Source organism: Physeter macrocephalus, chromosome 18 (genome assembly GCF_002837175.3).
Source record: "Physeter macrocephalus isolate SW-GA chromosome 18, ASM283717v5, whole genome shotgun sequence".
NCBI classification, from domain to species: domain Eukaryota; kingdom Metazoa; phylum Chordata; class Mammalia; order Artiodactyla; family Physeteridae; genus Physeter; species Physeter macrocephalus.
Window position 1 is genome coordinate 87,275,845 of NC_041231.1, and position 18,304 is coordinate 87,294,148.

The window sequence follows — 18,304 nt, forward strand, 5'->3', positions numbered from 1 at the left end:
CCTCTGGTGATAGCTCTAGTCTGGAACAGGCCTTTTATCCAAATTCTTTTAGGCAGTTTAGGAGGAGGCAACAAGGAAAACTCCCCGAGTCTTGTTTCTTAAAAATAATCAGCCTAAATGAATCCTCATGCCAAAGGGACGCACTTGGGCTGGCAAATATGGCTCCCCTACAACATGTTTACCTTGTACATACGTGGGAGATACCCAGGAAAACTGAGTACAACTCCCTGAAATGCCCCGAGCCACTACATTAAGTGCCATCTTCAGCTAAAGACAAAAGAAAGATGGTGGTGGTTGGGGACGTCAGTTACAGGAGGTTATCAGGAAAAACACAGTGAGCAAGGGTAATGTTCTTATGCACATTTAAGTCGGGTACTTTCTCCATTGATAAGAGTTTCTCTTCCTGGTAGGGATTCACCCTTACAAGTGGAGACTTCCCTTATAAATGTAAAGTTCCCTTATAAAAGGGTAAAGTCTACTGTTTTTTAGTGCATCTCCTGTGTTTGTTTTCTTCTCAAAAATAATCAGCCCAAAATAATCCTTATACCAAAGAGGCATATTTTGGGGTGGCGTATTCTGCCGCCCTTCAATTGGCTAGGGAAGAAACTGCTTCCAAGCCCCCTCAGGTTATTGGCAGAATTTATTTCCTTGCAGCTTTAGGACTGAAGGCACAGGCTTCATGCTGGTTGTTAGCTGGAAGTATCTTTCAGTTCTCAGGGGCTACCTGCACTTCCTAGAGGTGCCTGAAGCTCCTTGCCAAGTGGGCTTTCCCTTGACCATTTACATCATGAAGCCAGCAAGGATACTCTCTAGAGTGAATCAGCTAGCAAGAATGAGTCTTATATAGCTCAGTGTAATCACAGGAATGATCCAATCATCTTTGCCATATTCTATTAGTTAAAGTAAGTCCCAGGTCCAACTCACACTCAAGGGGAGGACATAGACAAAAGCCCAAACACCTGGATGTGGGGCTCATGGGAGGGGTCTGTCTACCACACACATAAAATGGATAAATCTCAGAATAATTAAGCTGAATGAAAGGAGTCAATCAAAGTAAAGTACATACTGAACTATATTTATACAAAACTTTAGAAAAAGCGAGCTAATCTATAGTGACAAAATGCAGATCAGTTGTCCTGTGGGGATTGGGGACAGAAGGGGCAGGAGAAAAGAAATACAAAAAAGGGGACAATGAGATTTTAAGGCTGATAGATAAGTTCACTATCTTGATTGGGATCATGGTTTCATGTGTATACATATGTCAAAATTCATTAAAATGTACTCTTTAAATATATGCAGTTCATCATATGCCAATTATACTTTAATAAAGCTGTTTTTTAAAATAAAAGCAAAGATTCAATTCTTTGGTCAACTTAAAATATAATAGGAAAAGGAAAATTTGCAATATACTTTCTTAAAATTAGTTATAAAAAGCCTACAAGTAAGGAACAAGAACTCTAGTTCACAAGTGGAAATGCATTAGAACCTGCGAAGTGCTCCCAGGAAAATTTGTCTGGTGTCCACTTGGTGGCTTACGAGAGTCCCACCCAATGTATAGTCAAGGATGTCACTTCCCAGCAGGCTAAGAACATTAAATATGTGTACTTCAGGGAAAGAGGACACCCTTTCTTTCAGTTTGGGGTACTTTAGTGGCAATGTGGTAGAGTGAAGAACATGTATGTAGCATCTATTACCAAAAAGAACAAATATTAATCTCAGAATGGGGTAAAATATTGCTTTATTGTTTCCTATTGATTCAACCTTCAATTCATTTAAAGTTGGGCTCAGATAGGGTCCTACAAGTCACTCTTCCCAGACTTTCCGACCATCTCCCCTACCAAATCCTGGGACACTGTGTTCCTCTGAATCTCTCTAAACCATTCTTCTCCTTTCCATGTGGTCCTTACATGGGGCATCTTCATTTTCAAGTCCTCAGGGGTACAGTCTGGGAATGTCCAACCCAATCAATCTTCAGCAACAGGTTCCTGGTTCCATCCTTAAGCTGCATCCTGCCTGTGGCCTCTTGGAAAGGGGTTTGTGTGGTTGTCACTTGAAACTAACTTACCTCTGAATTTCTTAATTTTTAAAAAACTTGTGTACTCATCTCTTCAGTGCTATACATTTCTTCAGTTTTGGTCAGTAGATTTGTTCTTCAGCATCTAAGTAATTGAAATTCTACCTTGGTGTGTTTGTCCTGTTGAATATCTTTTTGATGAATTTATTTTAATGCTCATTAGAGTAATGACTTCTAAAATGAAGAACTAGAGAGATCAGACTCCAGTTTCAACCGTCTTTCACTTTCTTCTCCTCCTCCACCTACATGAAGAAACTTTATCAAATATCAGTTGGTAGTCAGCTATCCCTAGGAACCTCAATGGGAAAATACACACATATAACAGAGAGAGGACAGGTTTCTCCTAGCTGGGCTCAAAGTTCAGATCTGGGAATGGCCTTCCTTTCTCCTTAACAAAGGGCCAAGCCGACGAGGGTGGGATTCGAACCCACGCGTGCAGAGCACAATGGATTAGCAGTCCATCGCCTTAACCACTCGGCCACCTCGTCCACATGCAGCCGCCTCTTGGCGTGCTTTATTTCAGAGTTTATACTCGGGAACTCGCTGGCTAACCCGGAGGGAAAGACGCTTAGGAGACGGCTTACAGACGTCTGGGAGACGTGGCGGTGGCTAGCTTCCACACGAATGGACAAAGAACTGGGATGGAAAGCTGTGACGGGGGCAAAAAACAGGCTTAGCTTTCACAGGAGTCATAAAAGTGGTTGAGACGTGGTAGAAACACATCTGCCTGGGCTTTCACTCCCCTTTCTCGGGCTGCCTGGTCCCCGGCAGGAGGCGCCTCAGCGTCAAGTCCTGGCAGGCGGTGGGCGTGACGCGGCCAACCTGGGCTGAACCAGTTTGCTGTCACCGTCCCTCGTCAGGGGAGCCTGGGCCCGCGGCCCGAGAGCGCGGCCGGCTGTCCGCAGGGGCAGAGGTTCCCAGAGCCGGTTCCACTGGAGTCGCTGTCAGGGGAGCTGGCGAACGTGGACTCCTAATTCGTGGTTAATGAGACAGTCTGGAAAATTAGACGACGGATCTGAATAGGGCTCAATTTCTATTCCGTGATATTGCCGCTTCTACAATACTTTCGGGTGAAATTGCATAGAGAAGAATCTTTAACTTCGTGGGGCTCTCCTCCCGGGTCATCCGCATCTGAGGAACCATGAATTCTGTTTTCCTTCCAAATTCCTGTGTGTTTCTTGAGTGGCTTTCTAGGGGAAATGTTTTCCAACTTTCATTCTATATTCCAAGGGATGCGGTGCTAAAAATGTTGAGGCTCACTTCTAGTGAGAAAATGATTCTGGGAAAGGGTGAAAAAAGCTATTTTAGCTGCTTTTTTTTTTTTTTTTTTTTGGTTTTTGATTGGTTTGTTTCATGGAATGAATAAAATGCACATGAAGGAACGAGTAGGGACAAATTCTGACTAATCATAATGAATGATAAATGCCTGACAAAAGAAGGTGATATCGAAGGTGAGTCTTGAAGAGCAAATTTTCTAGAGGTGCAAAAAATGAGGGTGTCCCAGACTGAGGAAAGCACGTGATGAGCAGTATCTAGAAAACTGTTGGAAATCACTGTGGCTGGAGCGTTGAAGCACGTGAGTGGTTGATCAGGAAACATCAATAAATCTGAGAATGGAATGTGGTCATGAAGATTTTTCTTTTGAAGCCCAAGCAAATCAACCACAACAGGATGAACAACAGGAAACATAGGGGAAATCCTGTAGGAACGGATCCCTGCGGCATTTTCACACTCTAAGTGTGGGGACACTACTTTAGGTTGCTCTAACATCTTCTTGAGTGAAGACCACCCTTTGCTTGTCCCAAAGAATTAATGTCTCTTCTTAACCTGGAAAAGTCCTTATATTTTAGTGTGTTTTGTTGCATTGTCCTGCCTGGATCTTCAACCTCAATTTAACCCACTTCCCTCCACCTTGTTTTCCATGCTTAGTCCAATTTATGATTTTGTATCAAGAAGAATCTATTTCCTGTCTCTTCCGACAAGCCATTTTCCCTCACGGGGTGCTCTTGACCTTTTTCATTCTAACCTGGATAAATTTTTTTATCCATACCTGGGTCTCAGTTTAAAGCTTATTTTTTTAATTAAAAATTTAAAACCAAAGTTAACCACACATGTTTAAAAATATCAAGTAATTCAGAAACATGTGTATGTAAAAAAGTGTTCCTCTCCCTCTTTGGTAGAGGCAAAGATTTTCAGCCATTTGACTTTCTGTTTGTGTTGTTGTTTCTGTTTTTACCAACATGTCTCCAAATATCATGCTATGGCAGAGATGGCTAGTTGCCATCGATGTTTGTGCTTTCCTTCCAAGAAATGGAAATTTAGTAGAGTTCATAGCCACCCATGAGAGGATTACAATGCACAACTTTCCTTGATGTATGGTCATGTGGCCAATTTCTAAACTAGGGCATTAGAGAGAAAGTGGATGTAAAACTTCCAGGTTATGTCCAGAAGAGGAGAGAAATACCATTCACTTCTCTCTTCCTACTGTATCTGCTTGCTGGAAAAGGCAACATCATAGGAATGAAGGTGTCATGAAATAGAAAGAGATTGGGCCCAGCAACCCATAGAAAGGAGGGATCCATGAGATAGAAGACTGGAACCAACACCCTGGAGCCAAAGTATCACCCTGTTCTTGATTATACCTTCAAACTATTACATGAGGGATCAGTAAACTTCTGCTTCCTTTAGGCTACAGTTCATTGGGGTTTTGTTACAAAGACAAAACTGTATTGTAATTAATACCAATGCTTTTATTTCTACTTTTTGATTTTTTAAGTTTAGTATTTTCTATTGATTACCCCTTATACAAAAAGAAGATTCACTTCTCTTTCCTCACCTTAAACATCACCATATACAGATACTCTTCCTATCAAATTTTCTTCCAAATATAATTATATCATAATGTGTATTGAATTAGTATCACTGTTCATATATTATGATTGGCAAATACCATTCACTGATCTCTCATGATATTTTGTTTCCTGAACATTAGATTTTTTTCTCATATTACCACAAATAACCATAAATTTTTGCCAAAAGAAATTGGGTGTTTTCTATACTTGCTGTACGGTTTTCACCCTGAGGACTTCCTTCACCATCATCTGCATACTTTCTTCCCCTGGAGACCCCATTTCCCAAGTAAGTAGCTTCCTGAGAAAGAGTTTATTGGAGATAAGACTTTGGAATATTTGGGTATTGAGAATATCTTTCAAGTTTCTCTAACACTTGATTGAATACTTGGTTGGGTATGGAATGCTAGGCTGGGGAATATTTTCTTTCAGGATTTTGAGAGAGTTCTCCATTTTCTTCTAGTTTCCACTATTGCTTTTGAGAATTACAAAGTCATTCTAATTACTATGCTTCATTTGTAATTAGTTTTTCTCTCTTTCAGGATGATTTCTTTGTCCTCAATGCTCTGAAATGTCTGAAAGATATGCCTTTGTATGTTTCTATTTTCATTCACTGTTCTGGGACCTCCATTACATCATTAAATTTGGAAAATCATGTATTTCAGTTTGAGAAATTAGCTTGAATTTTTTGTTTCTAATTTTCTCACTTATGTGTTCTCTATTTTCTTGCTTTACCTTTTTTCTGGAATTTCTTATTCTTGGATTTTAAACCTCCAGGATGTCTCCTCTACTTTTTTTTTAAAAAAATTATTCTCTCCTAGTTACATTCTGTTTATACTTTTTAAATAGACTCTATTTTTTTTAGGTAGTTTTAGGTTTACAGAAAAATTAATTCAAAAGCATAGAGGTCAGTGCTTCCCTGGTGGCGCAGTAGTTGAGAGTCTGCCTGTGATGCAGGGGACGCGGGTTCGTGCCCCGGTCCGGGAAGATCCTACATGCCATGGAGCGGCTGGGCCCGTGAGCCATGGCCGCTGAGCCTGCGCGTCTGGAGCCTGTGCTCCGCAACGGGAGAGGCCACAACAGTGAGAGGCCCGCGTACCGTTTTAAAAGAACAAATGTACAGAGTTCACACATACCTCCTCCCATCCCCCACAGCTTCTCCTATTATTTTACATCTTATATTATTTTGGTACATTTGTTACAACTGATGAACCAACATTAATATATTATTACTAACATGATTCATGTTAGGGTTTACTCTTCCTTTTAGACAGTCTATGCGTTTTGACAAATGTATAATGACATGTATCCATCATTACTACATCATACAGAATAGTTACGCTGCGCTGTGCTCCACGTCTTCATCCCTACAGCCCCCATACCCCTGAGAACTCCTGATATTTTGTTTCTATACTTTTACTTTTTCCAGAATGTCGTACAGTTGGAATCATACAATATGGAGCCTTTTCAAATTGGCTTCTTTCACTTAGTAATATGCTTTTAAGTTTCCTTCATGTCCTTTTGTGGCTTGATAGCTTATTTCTTCTTATTACTGAATAATAGTCCATTGTACGGACGTAGCACAGTTTGTTTATTCATTCATTTATTGAAGGACATTTTGGTTGTTTCCAAGTATTGACAGTTATCAATAAAGCTGCTATAAACATTCATGTGCAGGTTTTTTTGTGGACATAAGTTTTCAACTCATTTGGGTATATACATACCAAGGAGCATGACTGCTGGAGTTGTCTTTATATTTTTACTCCACATTCTGGAGGATGTCTTTTACATTTTATTCCAATTACTCCATTACGTTTTTCGTATCTACTCTCACAATTTCAATTTTAAGAGACATCTGTACTTAAGAGTTACCCAGCATTCTCTTTAAAAGACAAGAATAGATATAATAACTTTCCTGAGATGTTTTCTCCTCTCTGCATTATATTTTCCTCTATTTTTTTAGTTCACTTTTATCCCTGTCTTTCATATTAGACATTAACTTTAGATGTCTAGTGATCTTTGGTTGCTGATCTATAGATATAATTAGGCCCTACAAATAACTGAAAATGAGATTATGAGTCCAGTTTATTGATTGTGGGCTATATGATAGTGATCTGCCTGTGCCATTTACTATCAGACAATATATTTAACTCATCCTTCTTGGGATAGTAAAATCCCTTGAAGAAGGATCATTCATTCAATCTGCTTAGATGGCATAAAACTGACTTCTTGAATTCTGAGAAAATTCTTTTTTTTTTTTTCTTTTCTCCTTTCCTTGCGGTACGCGGGCCTCTCACTGCCGTGGCCTCTCCCGTTGCGGAGCACAGGCTCCAGACGCGTAGGCTCAGCGGCCATGGCTCACGGGCCAGCCACTCCGCGGCATGTGGGATCCTCCCGGACCGGGGCACGAACCCATGTTCCCTGTATCGGCAGGCGGAGTCTCAACCACTGCGCCACCAAGGAAGCCCCTGAGAAAATACTTAAAGGACAGGAGTTGGAGGAAATTCTTTTTGAATCTCAAGCTTAATGAATGACACCATCTACTCCAAATTATAAAGTTAAATTACAAATAAATTATAAATTTATATTTGTATATACAAAGAGACAATATATTACACACTACTTCTGAATAAGGACCTGTATCTTCATACTTAATGGGTTCCCAAAGCTGATCAAGGAAAGATAAAACAGAACAAGGAAAGGTAAAAAGATCCATACTATTTCAGAACACCAAGATTAGCAGGGCCAGGTGAACCTCTGTGGTGTCATGAAGCAAGGAAGAAACTGCGGTGGTGTGTGTGTGCGTGTGTGTATATGTGTGTGTCCACTTTCAGTTTGGGGCACATAACCACACGGTTATTCTGAGGAAATAATTTAGCTAGCATGAGCAGAGTAACTGGATTAATACTTTCCTCTCCATCTATTTTTCATCTTCCAAATTTCCATACTAATCAATTCACCTGAGCGTTTTCAACAGTTCCAAAGTGAGAGCTTTTCCTGGGGCCAAGGATAAAGGTACTGATAAGTTTCCACGTTTGGGGTGGGGAAGACCTTGAACTTCCAGTATTAGTGATTGCTCCTCGTGGTTTTTCTCTCCGGGGGGAAGAACTCTGGCCGGCAATATTCCCCGGAATCTACAGGTAGGCTCTGGTGCTATGTGCTTCTGTGGGAATTCTACACTTCTTCATAGGACGCATGATCATTGTAAACATTTAGTTACTTGTGATATTTAATTCCATTGAAACAAAACCTTTTTTTTTTAAATTCCTGGTCCTCCATCGCATTCCTGGCATCCAGCAGAGGCTGACACGCAGTATTCACTGAATATCCATTCGTTGAGTGAAAAAGTGAATGAACTTTGACCAGGGAATGCAGGTCCATGGCGCAACGCAGGAAAAGAAAGAGGCAGATTACAGTGGGATTAAATGTAAACGGTCGATTACAGTGGGTGGCACGGCAGCAGCAGCTGGGGTGACTTTTACTTTGGTCAGTGCGGTAGCAGTAAATGCTGCGAATCCGAAAATGATCACTCAAGTTGGACGTAGCAGTGGAAATGAACATTCACGTCTCTACGAGAGGAAGGAAGGTACAGGTTGACCATAATTCACGGTTCCCCGCCCTACTCAGTCAAGTACGCACACGTACGTACGTATGCACGTACACACGTACGCACAGACTAGATGCTCAAGGCCTTCCTTGACTTTTGGGAAGGGATCCACAGGAGAACTGGAACTGGGCCGGCGCCAGCAAACTCGCATCAACACTCCCGATACCTCCCAGTCAATGAGATCTGGAATTAAGCACCCAGCTTCTCCGAAGGCAATCCTGCTGTCACTGTAATGAAAGCCCATCTTTTTGGCAATAACATTAGAGAAAATACTTTTTCTGATTCCTTATTCCAGTTGGTCGAAAAGGAGGTGGGCTCGTCCGGGATTTGAACCCGGGACCTCTCGCACCCGAAGCGAGAATCATACCCCTAGACCAACGAGCCACCTGTGCAGAAAAAAAAGCACTCCCAAACTTAATATAAAGAGAATTAGAATCAGATTTCTTTTTCCACACTTTGAGGCAGAAGGATGAGCCCCAATTTTCCTGACTATTTAATCAATATAACTGATTTTAAATTGCAACTAATATACATTTTGTCCCAAACTTAATATAAAGAGAATTAGAATCAGATTTCTTTTTCCACACTTTGAGGCAGAAGGATGAGCCCCAATTTTCCTGACTATTTAATCAATATAACTGATTTTAAATTGCAACTAATATACATTTTGGGGCCTTATGATGACCTCTTAGCTTAGGCTCAAGTTACTAAATTTTTCATCCTTCCTCCGGTCACTTGTGTAATAACCACTCCTAAGTGAATTCCATCAGTAGACTAATCTGTGATTTAATTGACAAGATTACATAATAAAGGTTACATTAGGGCAGTACTCTATTTTTCATCCTTATTTTTTAAATTGAAATATAGTTGAGTACAATATTATGTTAGTTTCAGGTTTGATCCATATTTTTATCTAAAGAAGTACATATTTTAAATTTCATTATGTATTGATCCTTCGTGGTGTGACAAATAATTTGAGTGACATTCATGTTAGTTTTCTATACTTGACTTTCATAACGGAAATTGTCTGACATTTTCTTTGACAAATCCCCTAAAAACTTGCTTTTTCATAAGTAAGCATTTTTGTCAAGATATTATTTCAATATGTGGTCCCCTAAAACAGGATTGTACCCCAAGTACAGGTCATTATTATTGCATCTGTTTTATGACTTTGAAATCTCTATATTCTGCTAGGACTAAGAACAGAATCCTTCAAAGATTTAACACTTTAGAAAACAGCTTGCAAAGACCTTCTCTTCAGCGCAAGCAGTTGTCTTCAAATTCTTTATAGATTGGCATCCCTGCTTGCTGAGTTTCTCATAAGACTTCTCTGAAAAATGGCAATGCTGGCAGATGAATGCTTAGTTTGGCTCCCTCTTGTATATCTCTTTAGCTTTAGAAGAAGGTTTTGGCTTTTCAGTAAGTATTGAGAGAGAGGAATCTGAAGTGCCAGCTCCTTTGAAAGATGGTTTTTTTCCCTGTTCATGTCACTTCCTTATGACACCTCATAATCATAGCTAAAACCTCATAGCTAACACCTGTTCGTTCATCATAAACCAGCCATTATGAATGTTTGTGTCCCCCCCAGATCCATATGTTGAAATCCTAACCCCTAATGTGATGGTATTAGGATGTGCGGCCTTTGGAAGGTAATTAGGTCTAAATGAAGTCATGAAGGTGGAGCCTTCATGATGGGTTTAGTGCCCTTATAAGAAGAGACCATAGCCCCCTCTCTTTCCCACACCCCCAAAGAAATCATGTGAGCAACAGCAATATAATGCCTACAAGCTAGGAAGTGGACTTCACCAAACACTGAATCAACTGGACCTTGATCTTGGACTTCCCAGCCTCCAGAACTGTGGTAAATACATTTCTATTGTTTAAACCATCCAGCCTCCCGTATTTTGTTATAGCAGCCTGAGCAGACTAAGACACCAGCTTAGACTTCCCTTGCCTAATAAGCCCTCACTAAATTCATTGAACTGTGAGGCTGTTGCTTCTCGCTTTTCTTCCTCCACTTCTAAGCTACACGGTTAACTTACTCTCCACCTAGTATCTAAATTACCAGGCTCTGTATCTGCAAAATAATATTAAATAAACAGTTTAAAAATAAACAATCAAAATGAGGCATGGAGTTATGGTTGTAAAAGTACATGTTAATGACAGATGAAGTTAGGGGCCAATTAGGAGAGGGATTTGAGGAGATTCTTTTTCTTTATGAATCTAAAAAGTCGATGACCTGGAGAACTCAAGTCAATCTATGTTGGGTGGCACATTTATTGGGGACCTCAGTGTCTCCTCAGATAAATAGGTGGGTTTGAACTTCAAGGTTCCCATTAATGTTATCGGCTCCAATAAGACACACGTGCCATCTTTCAAGAGACAGTAAAATCTGACAAATTTACACTTAGCCTTTCACTGCTTCTGATTAAATAGTTGTTACTTGACAGACACACCACTCTAAGACACCCAGAGCAGTTTTTTGGAATGAGAATTTTTTCTTTGCTATTCACAAGAGGATGAAAAATGGACTGGGCAGGTGTTACTTTTATATCTACTCTGGCTGCTGGGAGGGGTGAGAGGTTACATACATTTCTAAAAATCCTTTGCAAGGCATTTACAGCCAGCATTTAAGGATCAACTAAAGGCAATCTGCAAACATGGTATACTCCTCCTGGAGTTTTTTGGCAGAGTCTTTCTACATGAGGACCAGCATAACCCTGAAGAGATATCTGGCCGTGAGGCCTAGTGATGTTTAAATCTCTGCCAATGTACCTTCACTAGTGAGATTATTTTTCAAGCCTATGATTAAGGAACATGGGTCCAGTATCAAGGAGAATTTCCAGAAGTTTTAAACATTTAATCATGGTACATATAAAGCCCAACTTATCTTCTGATTCTGACCTAAAGCCTTCATTTATCATCATCTGTATATCTCTATCTATCTATCGATCTCACTAGTAAGCATTTTTCTGATTTGAGCCTTTCAAAATGGGTTAGACTCAGATACTATCCCTAACTACATAATGGATCAGCTCCCTCATGGACTAAAAAAAAAAAACCCAGATGTTTCTGGATGGCAGCTGGGAAATGATCAGATGTTTTTGCCCTGGGTCCTGGCAGCTTCTTCTTCCATAAGTGACAAAAGAGCTCAGAGTCTTCTCTCTTACAGCCTGCCCCTCACCAGCCCTGCCTCCAATGGCCTCTCTTCCAAAGCCAGAGGCTGTCCCAATCCACGGTTGTCAGGTATACTCACCTTGGTGGCTCTGTGCAGTACTGGGTGGTGTTCTGGCAGAGCAGCACCAGCCAGGCCCTGTTTATGTTTCCCAAAGTCCCAGTACTCATGCCTAACTCTCACTGTTGTCAAGATGTCAACATCATAAGTTTTGCCTTCACAAGGGGTAAAGAGCTTCTGCCCAATGTTGATCCCTGGGGCACATCTCTCTCCTCTCCCTAATGCTCCATAATTTGCTGAGCCCAGAAACATTCCAAAGCCAGTTATAGTCAGTGGACAGTAATGAGTAGGAGGCACTGTGGGGATGAGTAGTTACCACTGCACAGCTCCCTGAGAGAGTGAGGTTTCCTAGACTTTATTACAGCCTCCTGCCATGCCCTCCACTCACCACCAAAGCTCAGGAACAATTTGGAAGAAACATCTGAGAATCAGAAGTGGCCATTTTTTAAAAAAATTATAACTATCTTCTTCATTGATAATGAAAAATCATTCAGTGTTAGAAGAAGGATACTGGATACCCATGATAGGTAGTATCTAGAAGACAGCAAAAGAGGAAACTTCTGGAATGCTGGTTTCTTTATCTGGGTGCTGGATATATACATATGAATCAGTTCACACAACTTATTGAGATGTTCACTTATGATTTATGTACTTCCTTGTATGTTTATTTCTATTAAAAGTTTACTGCCATTATATAGATACCCTCTCTGGTCACAATAATGCTCTTTTATCTTAACTATTTTGCCTTGTATTAATATGGGTTCTCCAACATTCTTATTGTTTGGTATTAGTCAAGATATCTTATTCCATAATTTTATTGCCAACCTAATCTCTCGTTATGTGTTGGATAGGTCTCTTGAAAATGGAAAATAGCAGCACTTAATATCTAGTTTTATATAATATAATATGATATGATATAATATAATATAATAGTCACAGGCAGAAAAGAATAACGGTTTGATCTATGGCCTCTAGAATTACTTTTCCTGAGTTTGATGCCACTAATTGCTAGCTCTGAGACCTTGGGAAAATTACTTTGTGCTTTCTCACCAGTAAATTGATGATAGTGAAATTAAAATTTTAATATATAGGAAGCATTGTATAAATGTTTGATGTTTGAAAGAGTAAAGCTTGTCTGGATTGAAAGAGTAAAAAATCAGCTCATACTGTAAAAGGAAAAAAAAAAAAAAACCCAAACACTGCCATTCACCAGGCTGGGAGAACATATACAGGTAAAGCAGGCTGCAAAATTAATAGGAAGAATTTTTTTCATGTGCCTGTTGGCATCTGTATGTCTTCTTTGGAGAAATGTCTACTTAGGTCCTCTGCCCATTTTTTGACTGGGTTGTTTGTTTTTTAGATGTTGAGCTGTATGAGCTATTTGTATATTTTTGGATATTAACCTCTTGTCAGTCACATTGGTTGCAAATATTTTCTCCCATTCCATAGGTTGTCTTTTCATTTAGTTCACGGTTTCCTTTGCCGTGCAAAAGCTTTTAAGTTTGATTAGGTCGCATTTGTTTATTTTTGCCTTTATTTTATTTTGCCTTTGGAGACTAATTTAAGAAAATATCGCTATAATTTATGTCCAAGAATATTTTGCCTATGTTCTCTTCTAAAAGTCTTATGGTCTCATGTCTTATATTTAGGTATTTAAATCATTTTGAGTTTATTTTTGTGTATGGTGTGAGGGAGTGTTCTAATTTCATTGATTTACGTGCAGCTCTCCAGCTTTCCCAGCACCACTTGTTGAAGAGAATGATTGTATCTTGTTTTAATGAATAAATAAATTGAAAATAGTGGGGTTTTTTTAGACATCATTTGATAGTTCCCTGGTACTCCCTACAATACAATCAGCCTTTTCGTTATCAAAGAGATACAAAGTAATCTGGTCCTACCTTAATTTAACTGAAGGATTTCTTAAATTGGAACCATTGAATATAGGTATTTGGTACAATGCATAGTTCTGGCAATAAGATATCTGATGAATCCATTTGGAAAAATATTTGATGCTTTTAAATTTGTTACACATGTTTATGGTACAAAATCTTAGAATTGATATAAGCAGGCTTTACTCCATTTTTAAGACTCTCTCTACCGTATTCCGTTATTGTCCTTGTACACTAAGGTTTTTTATCCCTGTACTAAACAATGGTAAGTGCCTACTTTTTGGCTTCATTATACCATATCCACACAGTTTTTGAATAACTCAGCTATATTATTATGTTATAGTAACTTTGTTTAAGAGCTTATTTTCCTCACATTACTGTGGCTTGCTTGAAGGCAAGGACTATGTTATTTACCTTAGTTTCATAGCTTTCCTGTGAAAGTTTCACAACCTTCTCCTAATATCTATTATGGAGAACAAGAAAAAACACTCTCCAAGTTGGTCATTGGTAATTGTCAGAAAAGCAAGGGATGTAAGAGTCTGGAAGAAATTAAGAGCATCATTTAAAAATTTAATCATGAAGAAAAGATTATTGAGCACTAAGAACAGACAGGAAGTATCTATATAAATAAGGAGATGTTGTGTGATTGCTGGCACAGAATGGTTAATGGTAAATTGAAATTTGAGTTCTCCAAATAAGTGCTATTCTGTGCTTACCTCTTAAAAATTCGAATTGAATTTAGAAATTTAAATTAACTCTAGAATCGTAAAAAGGAAATAATTTAAAATAGAAGAACACATGACTAAATTGTTACATATCTAAAGGAGTGTCAGGTAGGAGGCAGAAACTGATAATAACTTTAGAACACACAGATATGGCTGGTGGACATGTCAACTGCCTCTTACCTTTCATGTATTTACAATTTTTGTTACCAGTAGGAAAGAAGTAAGACGATGAACTCTGCATCAATTTTTCCTGTGAAATCACACATGAAATTAAAGGAAATAATGGCTGAAAAATCTCAAATTTTGTGAAAGACATAAAGCTCCAGATTTTAAAAATCTCAGAGAACTCAAAACTGTTTATATTCATGCCAATCATAATCACGTTTGTAAAAATTAAAACATAGAAAAAATCTTGTAAATGGACCAAGAGAAGCAATAGTTTTACCTATAAGGGAACAAAAATTCTCAAATGACAGTGAATTTCTTACAAGAAATGTTGGACCTGAGACAAAACTCCATTGATCACCTGATCCTATAAAATCCCTTACTCTAACTGGTGGTCCACAATGACACTATGGATCTTCAGGAATTATTGTCAATTCAGAGCCAGTGTCTATTAATCTCTGAAAATACTGATTACATTTCCTTTCCCATTACATAGTGCTCTAGTAAATGACTACAGGTCCTTTTGGGGAAGGCTGAGAGGTAGATTAACAGTATACAATTTTGGCAGTGTAGCAGGGATGGGTTCCAGTCTTCTCCTTCATCCCAGGTGTTCCAGATCTGTGAATTGGCTCAAGTCTGGGAATTGATTGATGATCTGTTTTAGTGATTCATGTCAGATTTCTGTTCACCAGATCTGAGGCTTTTCTCCTTATACAGTTCAAGTAAGACTTCAGTAGACCTCTCATATGCTTCAGCTCTACAGACACCATGATCAACCAGTCATTACCAAAGATTTCTGTCAGTCAGCCTGTTCTGATTAACATCTGTAATCGTACCCACTTTGTCTTTGATGATTAAGTGCTACCACTGGCCCTTGTCACCTTGAGTTCCAGTCATCACCGTTATGTTTAGGGATTCCAGTACAATAGGGAAGACCCACGATAGAGCTCTTCTTTTATGCTGGGGCTATCTTCATGAATTTACTAGTCACAGACATGGTGAAAGGCATTCCTCCCGAACCCCTTGGTTTGGATGAACAGAACCAACACATACATTGTCTCTAGCATCCCTAAGACTTTGGGTACTTCCCTCTACAGTATAGTAAGAAGGTCCTGAGATTTCAACTTCATTTAGTGTAGGCCATATGTGGGTCTATTTTTTAATCAACAAACATAGAAAACTTTTAGAATCATTCCTAGGCCCTCAAGTTAAAATTTTGAATTCCTAATCTCTGCTCAATAGTCCCATATCAATATATTTTACCTGATCTAACTTTATATTACTTTCAACTTGATCCTGCACCCTTAAGATCCATTCCCACGTGCATATCTCTAGCTGGACTCACAAGCAATCTGGGAACTGTTTCTGAATTAGTTTCTGCATTGCAGATGGCTTTGCTCTAAAACGTGTTCCAGGATTTTCATGTTTCCAAAGAGTATCCTGAACTGCCATAGTCATGTTGATTATAATTAGATCACCTATTTTATAAGCTGCTAATGGAAAATCTGCCTCCTTCATGTCTGGACCTGACCAAAACCAAAACATCACACTGAATCCAATCAAGTTTATACATCTAGTTTTGAATTTACAGGAAATAGGGGGGATGACAGCATATTTAATGACACCATGGGAATGAATAATATTCAGATGTCAAAAGTTCTGTTGCACAACAGTCCTGGTTTCAGAAAAAAGTAAATGATATGAAATTTAAAAAGAGGAGTGAAAATTTCACAGACACTTGTTAAAGAGACTTAAGAGACAATTGAAAAGAACACAATGTTGGATCTTTCTGGAGTCTTGTTTCAAATAAATCATATGACTACTGCTACTAATAAAAACAATATAGTTACAAAGATTACTGAAGGTCTGCTTCGTATTAGGTGTTATTAAAGAATTAGTATAATTGTTGGGTGTGATATTGGCATAGTATTATTTTGTAGTATGTATTAGCAATGTATCCTGAAGTATTTACTATGGAATAAAATAATATCCTGAATTTACTTTAAAATATTCTAGTGTGGTAGGGAAAAAAGAGACAGGATACTTGAAAAAGACTGCCATTATGTTACTGATGGATGCTGAGGGATGGGCCCGTGGTCATCGTAAGTCATTACATTCTTCTGTATTTGAGTGTATGTTTCACATTTTTCATATTATATATAAAGGCTCAAGGGCCACATTCTGGAAGGCTGAGGCTTGAGGGGGCTCTACAGCTCTCCCAAGCCTGCTGGGACCTGGCAGGGGAGCTTGGGTCTAACCTGGCAGGGGAGCAGAGTCTCGTGGAGACTGAAGATCTGGAAGACAGAAGCGACAGGAAGCCACAGAGCCACTGCCTCCACCCTCCGGACACATTGGCCATAATCACATTACAACTACAATTGTAAATATTATAATATTAGAAATATTATTGTAAATTGTAAATAGAGCCTTTGGGGTCTGCAGCACTATTTAGCCCGGAAGTAACCAGCAAGGTCTTCCGTAGCTGGCACCTGTTTGCTCTCTACTCCTCCTTACAATTCAGGATCTTGAAACTAGCGAATCAGAGCTTTCCCGCCACCACCTTCACTTTTTTAAGTGCTGAGCAATGAAGGGTCCCCTTGGCCTTGGCCGAGCCCTCCTTTTTAAAGACTTAAAGCCCCCTTAAGTCTAGATGGGTTTGTATGGTACTGAGACTGAACCCATGTCAGGCAAAGGCTTCCAAGGGAGGGAGTTTGCCTGGAAAGTTCTGGTGGGACGTGGCGTCTAACGCTCTGAAATTAAGGGATACAACTGATACTCGGGAGGAATAGTTCAAATGGTAGACGCCAGCGGGCACGAAACAGGAGGATCAATGCCCATGTTCCCCAAAGTTTCTCTTCTTGTGGTAGGTGCCTTGTGGGTTCTTTATAGAACTGTAGCCATAGCATAAGATGCTCTATCTTGAGCAGCACGGATTTTTTTAACTTACATATGTTTTCCTTTCTTGCTGACCCTGACATATCTTAGATAATGACTAGTTAACTAGGTGAGAATTAATCTTGCTTGTTTAAGAATTCCAGGGACTGGTCTTAAAGAGGTGGAAGATGGCCGAACTTGGAATAGAAGATTAATTGCACATAAAACCATCAGAGGATGCTGATCAGACCACCCCACGACCAGTTTCGAGATGATTATCAGAGCTGACTGTGCTCTTCTGCACCTAGTTCCCCCACCTGTGCACCCCTGACACTCCCTTTTAAAACCTTTGTCCTCTAACTGGTAACTTGGAGATGGTCTCAGGACATGAGTCCACAATCTCCCCAGGTTGCTGGCCTCCTGAATAAAGCAACTTTTCCTTTTCCACCAACACTTGTCTCTGCAATATTAGCCTTTCTGGCAGTGACCAGCAGAACCTGAGTTGGACACTGGCCTCCTCCAGTTACAGAACTTAGTGTGTAGGCAGTGTACAAAGCAGGAACCACGTGTGGCTTGTAGAGAGGGGAATGTTTTATAAGCTTCTGGTTTTTCTCAGATCAATGTAGAACACAGGAAGATGAGGGTTTTAATCAGTTCTTCAAATTAATGTCTAGGAGTCGTAAAGGAAGACACTGAGGTAGCAGTAGGTCCATGTTCAGAAAGTCCGTATGTGTTGGACATTTTCCTCTCAGGGTTCAAATGACCTTCAGCAAATCTTACTTCCACCCCTTCCTTCCTTGCTCTCCATACCTTAAAGAAGCCAACTCGTTCTCTCCTTGGAGACTTTCCAATACTACACATCCCTCTGCTCTTCCAATGCCTCTGT

The 18,304-nt window shown here is 39.5% G+C and overlaps 2 non-coding genes across 2 annotated transcripts; both read right to left on the bottom strand.

The window, feature by feature from the left end:
* Positions 1 to 2,480: 2,480 nt before the first annotated feature.
* On the bottom strand, positions 2,481 to 2,562 carry TRNAS-GCU (transfer RNA serine (anticodon GCU)). The gene has a single exon. It is a non-coding gene; the product is annotated as a tRNA-Ser (tRNA).
* A 6,280-nt stretch (positions 2,563 to 8,842) lies between these two features.
* Positions 8,843 to 8,914, bottom strand: TRNAP-CGG (transfer RNA proline (anticodon CGG)). The gene has a single exon. It is a non-coding gene; the product is annotated as a tRNA-Pro (tRNA).
* Between the last annotated feature and the right edge of the window lie 9,390 nt (positions 8,915 to 18,304).